This window comes from Triturus cristatus, chromosome 10 (genome assembly GCF_964204655.1).
Source record: "Triturus cristatus chromosome 10, aTriCri1.1, whole genome shotgun sequence".
NCBI lineage: Eukaryota > Metazoa > Chordata > Amphibia > Caudata > Salamandridae > Triturus > Triturus cristatus.
In genome coordinates this window covers 121091009-121104253 of record NC_140593.1, presented here as the reverse complement: position 1 = coordinate 121104253, position 13245 = coordinate 121091009, and the positions used below count along the sequence as shown (strand labels likewise).

Below are 13245 nucleotides of genomic sequence, written 5' to 3'. Positions count from 1 at the left end.
AAGTGAAGCTGGCTGCTGTGACCACCAAGATACAAATGCAGGCTTTTGCAGAAGGTGCTCACAATAGCCTGTAGGCACTAGTGTGTCGAAGGCGCTGGGCAGATACAGAACAAATAGGCGGATAATGCATGGGATGAGGAAGGGGCATGCCACACCATGGCCATTTAAGAGTAACAGAGGAGGAGGGGTACTGTGCTCACCCTTAAATGTGCACTTTTAATCAGAAATGTATTGTAAAGACAATAACGGCAGGCCATATTAGTACCGGACACACTTGCGTTGTTAGGCCCAATTAAACAGAAGAACGCCACAGCTCGGGCAGGAATGCAAAGAGATGCACACAAAAAAGTGCAAAATGGTTGTGAGAAAGCAAAACGTTTGTGGGTCCACTGACATGAATAAACCTGCTCATGAAACACTCTAAAGATGGTGAATATGTGTGGGCGTGTTTTAGGTTTACATAGGACCCACTCGAAAGTAGGAAAGGGTGAAAGTCTATTGACATTTCTTAGTAGACCTTAATACTGGTATCCTTAGACCCCACAATCGCAAATATTTCCTGCGCCAGAGTTTCATGGTCTCCCTTTATGCTTCATTACTTTAACAAGAAAATATGCCATATCAAATGGAAATAGCATATTAGTTGCAGAGATTATTACAACTGTCAAACAAACCATCTACATATAGAGTCTGAAGCAACTGTGCGGCAGCAAAAACAATCAATACAAGTTGAGCAAGACAGATGCCTCGAGTCCTTAGACTTGGGACAGACCATCTTGTGTTCAGCGGGGCTGCAAGCCCAGCATTTTAAAACAATTGTTTTCTTTGTATTACACTCCCGCAAAGATAGCCCAGTGGAGGGACAGGAAGGCATTAGATGCCCCCGCTGTAACTGCACTGACGCGGATTTAATTCATATGTTCCTGCCCACTGCTCGAAACTTTAGTGAACGCAATTGAAAAATTCCTGGATCAAACTTTGAATTTAAAGGTATTGTTAACGCCTGAACTAATGCTTCTGGGGTTTAACAGTGGTGAAACGCAAGATTCGTCTCAATATTTCCTTTTCTTGGACATGGCAGTGGTGAGAATCTGCATTGCCTCTGCCTGGCTTCACCAAACGGTCCAACATTTCAGCAATGGCTTGCTAGGTTGCGTGCCATCTTCAACCTTGAAAAGGGGATTTATGAGAGAAAGTGTAGAAGAGGGAGAATGCTTGACAGGCAGGGGTATTTGAGCACCAATTTATAGATGGAAGGAAGACAGGGCTGAGAACAGAGCTTCACGGACTGCTTGATCACTTTTCTATGTTTTTCCTTGAAGGATGGTCTACAGCCCACTTCTAATGACGGATGGTCACTGTAGATACGCAAATGTTTGTATATATAGCCCTGCCTGCAGTACTTTACTTTTTCGAGGTTAATTGATTTACTGCTTTTATACTCTGATGTTCCCCTCTCATTTTCTGTATGTATTACTGATGACTGATAATTCCTCCTGTATTAATTGGGATTGTTATAAGGGTATTGCAAACATTTAAAAAATGTAATAAAAAGATAAAATAATAAGTCAATGGGGATGATGTAGCATTAGCTGGGGCCTTACTTACTTCACTTCAATTTACCTCTCTCTCGGTCCTTGCTTTGTGCAGCGAGGGGTGGATATAAAAAGGACTATGCAGTCCTCCAATGAGGACCAGGAATTGGATAATTGAACTACAAATTTGACATTAAGTGCATATAAATAATCCACAATACACCTAACATAGATGTAGAAAATAGCCAGAGCAAGCCCAAATCTCTTGAAGAAACAGACGAGCAAGAATCATGCAAACTAATAATTCAGCCACAGCTATAAAGAAGAGTAATATTAGCATTCAATGTTCAGTCAACTCTCTAGAGCACTTTCCTTTAGACATGTAATAAACCCCCAGGTAAGAATGCACACTCACTAAAGGACGGCAAATCATGATATATGAGACAGTCAAGTACGGTTAGTTTAGTTTGTAAAAATTTAGAAAGGCATGTGCATCAAACATTTTGCATTTGATTTGAATCAATTAATACAGTTTGAAAAAACAACAACAAAAATCATGTTCAGCATGGGAAGTCGCAGGAAACAGCTGAGAACATGTTCTTCATTCAGCCCTCAAGGGACTGCAGTACAATCCACCCACGTATGGTTTCAAATATCACTTCCTTTAAACACCTGATGGGGTTTCTGTCCTGATTCGGAGACACTGGTTTTAGAATTGTACAAATTAAAACACATTAATGGTGTGATCCAGAACCCACAAAATTTGGGAATTTGTTGTGTGTTTAGATTAGTGATAACCACGTACCAGTCTTAATGCCCTTCCCACCACTAACTAAAAACTGGGGCCACTTCATCCTCCAATACCTTTGTGCTGGAGCCTCTTCTACCTCAGATTTCCTTCTGAACATCTGGAATGGGGACCCTTCTCCTTCAGTACCTCTCTTAGGGACACTTCTCCAATACCACCTAGGCAGTCGAACACCTATTCCCCAACCCAACCCAGAGCCCTCTTCCACATCACCTCAGTCGTGGACAAGCCCCTCTCCCTATACCTCTGCCAGGGGGGTCAGGTTCTCCCTGCACCTCACCTGGGGATAGTCCTCTTTGAACACAAATGTACTGAGGACATGTCTGTCTGTATCAGGGGGAGACAAAACAACTGTTTACTGCTGATACTTCTCCCCAAAACATCTGTAACAGGGACGCTAGTCACCCAGCATCTCTACAGTGCAGATTTTTCTTCCCAGAACCTCTATGCTGGGGATGTGTCCCCCCAAAACCTGCCCTCCGATGGTTTTACCTCGGTCACTTCAGTACTTGGGTTTCTCCATCGCCTACACTTCTCTACAGGGGGTCCCCACTCCACACATACCTCTTCAATGAGCAGCATCTCGTTCCACACATCTGTACTGGGGACACCTCCCCCTACACCTCAGTACGGGGAAGAATTCTGCTCGAATAGTTTTGCACTGTACACACTTCATCTCCACCGCCTTTGTACTGGACATGAATCTTCTCCAGTGCTCTGTACTGGGCTCGGGTCTCCCCATCACCTCTGCAACCCAAAGCTTTCTACAGCATTGGGATGACCTAACCCCCAACAGCTCTTTGCTAGAGAATGATTCTTTCTAAGCACTTCTGCACTGGGACACTTCTCCCCAAATACCTCTGTACTGGGAACTTCCAACGTATGTGTACTGGGGCCTCTCCCCAAATGACGCTGTACTGGGGAGGCTTCTCCTTCGTTAACTCTGCACTAAGGACCCTCCTCCCCTCTAGAATGGTGAGGCTCTTCCTCCAGCACCAAGTATTGAGGACATTACCCTCCCTACATTTGTACTTGCTCCTCCCCCCAGAACTCAGGTCTGGGGATGCCCTTTGCCTGCACTCAGTACTGGGGGTGCACTTTCCCCAGTACTCAGTATTGGGGATGTTCCTCTGCCTGCACACCACACCGGGACGCTCTTCCACCCCCCCCACTCAGTATTGGGGGTGTTCCTCTGTCTGCACACCACACTAAGGATGCTCTTCACCCTCTGCACTCACTATTAGGGACGTTCCTCTATCTGCATACAACACAAGGGATGCTCTTCACCCCCACACTCAGTATTGGGGATTTTCCTCTGTCTGTGCACCACAATAAGGATGCTCTTTCCCCTGTACGGAGTATTGGGGATGTTCCTCTACCTGCACACTGCCCTGGGGATGCTCTTCCCCAAGCACTCATCATAGGAGATGTTCCTCCACCTGCACTCAGCACCAAGGATGCTGTTTCCCAGTGCTAAGTATTGGGGGTGCTGCTTCATCTATGCTCTGTAGTAGGGGGTGCTCTTCCGGTAGCAAGTAGTATAGGGGAGTTTTCATGTGTGCTCTACTGGGCGAGCCCCTCTGCCTGTTCTCTGCATGGTTCTTATGGATACAGGAATGTTGTTCCAGATCCTAGGAGTATAGATGGAAAAATGCTGCTACCTTGTTTTCTTTTTACATTTTTACACTTCCTAGTCTTTGCTTTGGCCAGTTCTTCATGACCAGGATTACAAATGCTAGTTGTATATTTAGGTGGATCGAAGGTCGATCCATGGCGGAACACTGTTGCTGTGGATTAGTACAGGGTGAAGATGTAGGGTTTTGGAGCAAACTATGGGGAGAACTCTTTTGTCTTCTAATAATTAGTACCAAGAAAAACGGATGCATAGTGGACAAGTACGATTCATTGCCAGCAGCAGAGATGAATGACCATCGACCGAAAAATCCAAAAGACTTTTTGGCAGAAGGGATGTGGTAGAAGAAGATCCTCCAAATCTGCACAGGCCAGTTTTAGAAGAAATTACATTATGTTGTGCAAAGGTATCTTACTACTTTCCCTTAAAAGGAGTGATGTCCCAAAAAGATGGACTAAACCTTACAAATGTGGTGTCAACGAGGGGGCCCTGTGGATTAAAGACACAAAGAGTCAAACTTGGGCGAAGGAATTTGATACCGACACAAAGATCATAACAAGATACATTCTGCAAATTATTACTCACTCAGGTACTTTCCGCTACCTTCAGCTATCGGACAATGATGCTTGAGATGAAATAACTTCCTGCAACTTACAGGCACCAAGAAAACCATCAAGATATACTCCTTTACCACAACAGCAGATTGTACAGATAGTGCCGCAGTTCTGCTTATCTATGTGATGCTGAACTTGGTGTGTAGCTCATCAATGCTCAACCTCTTAATACTTCTCAGTTGAAACTGGCTCCTCGCCTTCTGTATATTCCCAATTATTGGCATATAATGAAGCAAGAACATTCGGCCCTTCTACACTGACCCAGATTCTCCACAGAAGGTTTGAGCCGGCCCACACTTCACTTCTACACAATACTCCACAATTTGGGCCTGATTTAGAGTACAACGGGCAGATCATCAAGCCAGTGGCGGCTATTGCCTCTGATCCTCTGGTAGAGAAGCACCACCACATTTTGAGATCCTTGCCATGTCCACCACCCTTTCCCCTTTTCACCCGTCCAGACGTCGCACCACATTTCAGGAATGCTAATCCATTCATGCTCTGCATTGACCACACTAAAGTATGCAAAAAGTGATGGATGGAATGCTCGATTTAATCTCAGCCACTGGTCATTACTTAGGCTGCATTCCAGTCCATTCTTTTGCACACCACGCCACCTCAGTTTTGATCCAGCCACATGCAAATGAGCCTTGACCCTGGCTCCACTGGGAAAGATCCATCCTGAAATGCCAGGCCAGATCCTCCCTGAACCAGGACTGGGATTGCCCTTGTGGAGGGCTCACCAGCTGGGTATAGCTTGGTTCCCGTAGCACAACGTGCATGGGACACATGTCTGGATATACCTGTCCCGCTTAGAGCATCACACTGAACTATATAAAAAAATGACGGATGGAATGCTTGAATTAATCTCAGCCACTGGTAATTATTTGGGGAAGTATCTCAGTATTGACCACACCACAAGCATAACTCCTTCGATAGAGAACTGCTCACCACATTTAGATATTCTCTCCAGGTAGACAGGGGTCTTGGTGTCTTTATTGGAGTCTTTGCTTTGGTGGGTCATGTGCTTTTCCCTGGGGCATCAACAGGTGAGGGACAGAAATGTTCACCTCCAAATGAAACAAGCATTTGCAATGCAATAGGTCTCGCATTTACGCAAGTTTAAGCTATTGGCATTATAAATGACAATGCCTTTTATTTATGTTTTATAAACCAAAACATAAATAAAATGCAGTCATTTACAATGTCAATAGCTCAAACTTGCTAAAATGCGAGACCTATTGCATTGCAAATGCTTGTTGTAATTGTGTGTGCATGGTTGTGTAAAGCTGCGACAAGAACTGCATACCTAGATACTTGCTCATAAAGCCCTCGTGCCACACAAATGGAATGGTAATGTGCTGGGCAAAATGAAGTGGTTTTTGCAGTTGCAATGGGCTAAGCGTGGTTTGTGTGGCTTCATGATGTATTGGAATTATGTTCTAAAGCTTCCCTTATTAACCATGCGGAATACATGCTAAATGTGTGGTAAAGCAATAAAATATCCGCAGTTGATTTATATTTTAACTACATTTGTATTTTGCTAGGTTGGCCCAGCACCCAGGATAATGTGCTGCATGGCTAAAAACGTATAAGGTCCCAAAAGCGAGACCTATTGGCTATGCCAATGCTTGTTTGGGTTCTGTCCGGACACAGTCCCTGGCCTCGAGCCTATCACTGGTCCGGTTATTGGTTCTGTCTGAGATTCTGTCTTTTCTCGTGTCACCGGTGCTATGTTCCAGTCCTTGAAAAAAATCTAAGATTGCGCCTCGAGCCCGCGGCCCGTCCACGGTTCCCTCAATGGTAAGGGACGAAGGGTATAGAGGTAATGCAGAGACATGGTATGGCTGTGAGAAATTGTGGGGGGAGATAGGGGTGAGGGAGGCAGGCATAAGCAGGCTAGGGATGGAGGAGAGTAGGAAGGGTGAGTTGGGAGGAGGGATAGAGAGAACAGCATGGGATTAACAGAAATAGATGGGACGGGTAGAAGAGGAAGGAGCAATGGAGGAAAGAGTTGATGGGTGGAAATGAAAAGGGTAATATGGTGAAGAAATGAGGTAGAGTGACGGGGTGACAGAGGGATGGAGAAGGGAGGAAGGTAAAGGGAGTGGAGAGAGTGATAGGAAGTCAGGGGCATGGATAGGTATGCCTGGGTAGTGGAGCGGGTGAAGGAACGGGGGGGCAGGGGGTTGCATAATCCATCGAAATAACAGAGAGGGTTAAAGATAGGGACAGAGAGGGTAGGCTTCACAGTTCAGCAGATAGTGACGGCTGGGGTACAGGAACTACCTGAAAGAGGGAGAGGAGAGTGTTGAAGCCGGAGCGGAGAGGATGTGGTGTCTTGGGGGTGTGGCAGTGTTTCAGGTGCCCTCAGTGTGAGGCGTCCTCAGTTGCAGAAGGTGAGCTGCCCCACATGTGTCAAAGGGCTCGCCGTAACTGTGCATGGGAGACCTTGGTCTGCGCGTGTGCGCTTGAAGAGTCTCCGCTTGCAAGCAGCAACAGCCCCTGTGCTAGGACCTCAGATCTAGGCTAGCTCCCACAGAGAGGTGCCTCATATGGAGACGAAGGGGTCTCAGTCCGTTGACGCTGATCATTGTAAGACTGTCTAAGAATCCGCTAGGTGCACTTAGCGTTATTTTACGGGCACTTTGTGAATGCGTACGTACATGCACGCGCGCAGCATGCAGTGGCATATAGGGAAGGTTTGTGGTTTATAGACCTGGGCACGGTGGATAAGCTGTTGCCCATCGCAAGTAAAATCAAGCGTGCGGTCGCCACATCTAGAGTTGCCAACTAGTCTCATGAGTCATGCCACAAGTGACGACATCAGCCAGCCTTGTGTTTTTGACTAACGGCACTGAACGTTGTGATTTTTAAACCCATAGCGGAAACTGGTAATAGAACACTACAAGTCAAAGCATGCAAAGTGCTGTCCAAAAAAGCTAGGACTAGCTGAATGTGTTCCACGTGGCAGATGTAGTGATGTTACACAGGGCACAAGTCCTAAACAAGCGCGCGCTCGCGCTGACGAGGAGGAAATGGGAGAAGGGAGGGGATTCACGTGCTGTAAGGCTTAATGAGCAATTACAGAAAGCCAGATGGTGGCTGCGCGCGTGAACGCAAGTGCTAGGCCACCAAAAGCCTGTGGCAGCACTTAAAACTCCACTCCTGAATGTCTCGCCAGATCAGCGCATGCGCTGGCTCAGGCGGGACCTAAAAAGGATCTGTGCAAATTCATGAAAATCCTTAAAGACCCTCCTGTTCTCCATGGCATTTGGATAAGATCATTGTCTAGATTCCAGAGACTATATGAATAAACCACTTTCAGCGTATGGGTCAGATGCATAAGGCCAGTACCCCCACTCTTGGGGTCACACCATTAATACTCAAGGCTTTGCCAGCTTTTTTTATTTGGTATCACTCCGTGGCTTCCATTAGATGGTAATCAGCACACCGCAAACCCCCACCCCCTAAATAAACTCTTCGAGGCCTGTTGGTTAGCAAGGAGCTGCCGATTCATCCTTCTAAACACTGCCATTTGTTGGATTGTACGGGTGAGGGCTCGGACTGCCCACCCTGTTGAGCGGGACTGGCAAAGCCCTGGGTGGGTCATTGGTAGGCACGCCTCTAAGTTAAGCGTTGGGTATTTGAGCTGCAGACCTTTTGTTCATGTAAACACATGAAACTGAAGTAGCCAACTTAATTCAGGTCGCTTTTTTCAGGACTTTGGTTGTTTTACTCGTTGATGATTTGTCTGACCTCTTACCAGAAACAAGCATTGGTAAAGCCAATAGCACTGACCTGGCAAGCTTCCGTCATAGGCGCTGGAATTAGCGGTGCTGCAGCACCCCTAAAATAATCATGCTGGAGTTCAGAACATACATGAGCAATGAATAGGCCTTTAAAGTTTTGTTTTTTTACCTGGTCACATTTGTTGTCATTTAGAGACAATGAGGTCAAATGTCAGGCTAGGTCTGACAAATTGCTGCTTATTCTCTTAACGTAGAATGAATGAATGAATGAATGAAAGAGTATTTATAGAGCGCATGGTTACCTGGAGGCATCCCAGCACTAGCAGACACTCGGCGGGAAACAAGAGAATGACTGAAAAAGAAAGGTTTTAGAGAATGAGGTTTTATTTCCCGGACCGTAAAGTGAGAGGATTTATAAAGTTACTATGTGGGAATCTTGCTGGGGTACAAGGAGTGTGAAAATAAAGGCTGCAGGATGTCAATGATAGTCTAACACACAACAACATTTAAATACCTGTAAATGAACTGTACAAATATTTCAAAATATATCCACCATTAGGAAAGCAAATACGAGGCACATTTTTTGTAATTCTGATCTGTGATGAAAGCAAATATTTTATTAGGACCAAAAAAAATATAAAGTCACTTTTCTTGGTGACGTACAAATAAATATTTGCTGAAACAAAATTTCCACATAGTATCGAATGTACACCATATAGCTTTGTAAGTAAAACTGCATGTTTGACTTACAAATGTAATGTTTGTTTCAACTGTAAATATGCTGTCTCTAAAGAACAGTGCGCTACTGCATTCTTTTGGAATATATTTGCGATACCCCAAAGTGCACCACCAGCTACGTACCACGCAACCTTACCACTCTCCTGCTGAATGGGGGTGGCTCATTTGCTACATTTGTTCTTCGTGCAACGTTTGGGTTTTTCCTAACCCCTATGACTTCAGTTGAGAACACGCATTGCTGCACCCCAACTCCAGCCAGCACCACTGGCTTCCATCATTTCCACAAACATTAAGAAGGCAATAAATCTTTATAAGTAATAAAAAAAAAAATCAATGCCACAAAAGTATTGGTGCATATTTTTAAATGAAAATAGAAATTGTCCCATCGCAAAAACAGGTAAAAGTAGAGTCTTTTCTAGCGACAGCCCTGGTTGGCTGAAATGACAATTCTCTGACATTTTGATCTGCTCTCTGGCATTTTGCATTATATGCTGGTTGGATTTTGGCTTCCCCACGTTGTGTTTTAATTTTTAACACACTTACGTTCACTATGTTTTAGGGAAGTGTGTGCACGCGCACCAACAAAAAGCAAACTCATGCGTTTGTGAGATCAGATAGATTAGCTCCTACCCGACAGTCACAAGTGATGTTGCATTTTCTAAAATAGATATTAAATTTACTAAAATTAAGATTAGAGAACAGTTAGTTCCTTCTTATTACACAAGAACACTAGCAAAAATAGAATACAAATTGAATCAAAGAACTCAAAAGGGATGCGTTTTTTCACCCCATCTTCAGCCAAGAGATCAAATCTATTGGTTTTCGGATCAATTTACTGAATGCAGAGTGAAAGCATCCGGACCAGCGCTCCTGCCCCTACAAAGACTCGAACCATTATTAAAACAAACTGGCTTCTATGCTGCAGGGCAACGGATTGTTCGCGCCCAAATAGAAGATGGAAAATAAAAACTCACTTGCCAAACTGAAAATGAGCTCCGGAAGTGTGACATCACTCCAGTGCTGAATGATATTCACGGACTACCCCTGGAGGAGTGAATTCAATTCAAACTCCCCTGCCCGAGTTTCAATGCCCTCAAACATCAACATTCCACGACCTTAATTCTCCCCATCAAAACCTCTGGAGGGGTCAAAGGCCTCAGTACCTGGGAAATTCCTTGATTGGAAACCACACGTTTCAAATCCCACTTCGATACCACCAAATCTTTTGTGGGGTTGTCACAACTTTGTTGACATGCCTCCCCAAACGACCCGAGAAGCCAGGAAAACCTTGGTAGAATCTGAAGGGGAACCCCCCCCAAAAATAATTAATGCTTCTTCCCCAACTCAAACAGATGAAGCCCAGATCCCCGATTATGATACCGACCGGATTCAATCCTCCCCACACATCCCCGATTCTCTCTTCTTCATCCAGTTCTTGCTTCTATGTCCCACCGTGTTGTCCTTGTTGCTAAGGCTTATGAACATCAAATGCTCTTTTGGGGGTTCCACAGATTTTATGCATTTCTGAAACAAACATCTGTGTTTCTTGTTACTCGTAAAGAGGACGAACACCTCTCAGAGTAAGAATAGCACTGTATATCACCTTAAATAAATAAACAAATAGGGTCCAGGGAAGTGCGCTACATGCAGGTTTCATAAAATTCCTAATAGAATCCTGCATGCCAGTTTTGGCACCCACTTCTCAAAGTTGATTGGTTGACTGGTTTGAATTAGCTGTAAATAGGCAACTTACTGCTAGGAGCGTGCACGGTATTTCGTTGGAAAAGTTTTGTGAATTCACAATTTTTGCCCTTTGTGAAGTTTCCCAGTGTACCTTTTTCCTTGGAAATGTTTATTGCAAGATAATTTGCACCACATCGGGAGATACTTTTCACTGTGATGCGACCAAGCCAGGCTGAAAAACGAATGCTGTAAGTTTACGTTCAGCAAAGTTTTTCTTTGCATATTGGTATTGCACAGGAAGAGAATACAATTTTCTTTCTGTGAATCACCTTATTTTTATGTTAAATTAGGATACATTCAACATATTGTATTGAAAAAGCCACAAAGTGCAAAGTTTGCCAAAAGATAGCAGTAGAAATTCAGAAACCCGTAAAATTAACTCTAGAAAAAAATAAATGATAAAAGGCCTGAAACAGCAGTACTTGGTAGCTTCTCTTATGTTCAATTTGTTAGTTACACTTCCTACGCGGTTACTACTAATGGGGTTGGTTCATTAAACCTAAAGAATAGGGCGCCTGATGTACAAACGTTCCATTCGCAAAAGTGGTCCCAATTTGCGCACCTTTTTTTGCAAACGGAAAGGAATTTTGTAAACCAACCTATATACTAATAGATCAGTTCATAAAATTCCAAATCAGAATGGGTTACAATCCGAACTACCTCATTAATATTCATGAAAAAGATTGCAAATCGAGACTCACCAGGATTGGATGCTATCACTGCGATGGTGGCCTGATGGAGATAGCAGACCACCATGCTTGTGATCACTTTTTAAACAAAGTCAACTTTATTTTTTAAATGCAACCAGTTTTTCTTGACAGAAACTGAGCTTAATTCAAAAAGAAACATTTGTCTGGTTTGTTTGAGAGTTGTCCCATGGACCACTGCCTACTTCTCCCCAACAAACTTTTTTTTACCATTAACAAAAGGGAAGGGGTCCAGTAGGGACCCATTCGAATAAATGAATGGGTTACCACCTCCTCTGAGGTTTAGGTAAAAAGCCAAAGTTCTGCGACTGAATTTCTGTTGCAAAACATTGAAATGGCTTCGCGAAACGCAATATGGAAGGGACGCTATAAACATGCCTCATCCAGAAAGTGATTTGTTGTGGTTTTCTAAACCCATTTTGCGATTCTGTAACTTGGTACTGAATTACAAAATGGGTTTAGTACATAACAAGATGTTTTGTGGTTGCATCCCCTGGGTTTTTGTGAATCACAGACTATGTGATCGCTAAATGTTTTTTGTACATTAGGCCCAAAATGGTGCATCTATTAATAAACATGAGGATGCAGTTTGATTGGTTCAAACAAGGACAAACCGACTCACAAATAAAATAATGATTAGTTACACAGTGTTTTGTGTTGTAAGAAGGCGCACATATTTAGAAATAAACAGGAGGATATTTGATTATCGAAAGAAGTGTCCTGGATCTCCTGGTTCTGTGGACTGCGTGGCAATGACTTCTTTTGCGAGGTGGACCAAGACTACATCCAGGACAAGTTCAACTTGACGGGACTGAATGAGCAGGTCCCGCACTACCACCAGCCCTAGACATGATCCTGGATCTCGAGCCAGATGAGGAGTTGGAGGATGAGCCAGATGAGGAGTTGGAGGATGACCCAAACCAGAGTGATTTGGTTGAGCAGGCGGCGGCGAAGCTGTATGGCCTTATCCATGCCCCGTTACTTCCTCACGAACAGAGGCATTGCACAGATGCTTGAGAAGTACCAGCAAGGAGATTTCGGGTACTACCCCCGTGTCTACTGTGAAAACCAGCTCATGCTTCCAATTGGTCTTTCTGACATCCCTGGGGAGGCCATGGTGAAGCTCTATGGCCCCAAATGCATAGACGTGTACACCCCAAAATCTTTCCGCAATCATCACACGGATGGAGCCTACTTCGAAACAGTGTTTACTCACATGCTGTTCATGGAGCACTTAGAAAACAGGCCCAAAAGGCAAGCTAACCAGTTTGTCCCCAGTTTGTACGGGTTCAAGATCCACCCTACGGCGTATCAATTTCAGCTCCAGACAGCCAGCAACTTCAAAAGTCCAGTGAGGACTATCCACAGACTGGCCCGGCGTACGCAGGCACCCCCTCGCCCACTCCCTCTCCTTCCAGACACTGCCTGGCTCTTTTGAATAATGAAAGCCAATGCTAAGGGCTGACATTCATTTCACTCTCTCCCAATACCTCCGTCACCCATTGAACTCTCTCCCTCAGTTTCCCATCGCCTGGCCAGTTAGAAATCTCAAGTTTGTTTCAGTGTGTGTTTAAATTGAATAAATATTTCCTTATTCTGAAAGTGAGGATCATAAATAAAATATACATGCGTGAGTTGGAGATTTGAGAAAAAAAAAATACTTCACGTTGCAGGGCGAAAGGTATAGAGGTTTGCTTTGGAAGCTCCACCAAATA

The 13245-nt window shown here is 44.3% G+C and overlaps 1 protein-coding gene and 1 pseudogene across 1 annotated transcript in view; one reads left to right on the top strand and one right to left on the bottom strand.

The window, feature by feature from the left end:
• The window catches only part of CMTM7 (CKLF like MARVEL transmembrane domain containing 7), a 144424-nt gene that overhangs the window by 61612 nt on the left and 69567 nt on the right, over positions 1 to 13245 (bottom strand). The gene's annotated exons all lie outside the window — the stretch shown is intronic.
• On the top strand, positions 12234 to 12968 carry LOC146788995 (casein kinase II subunit beta-like; annotated as a pseudogene).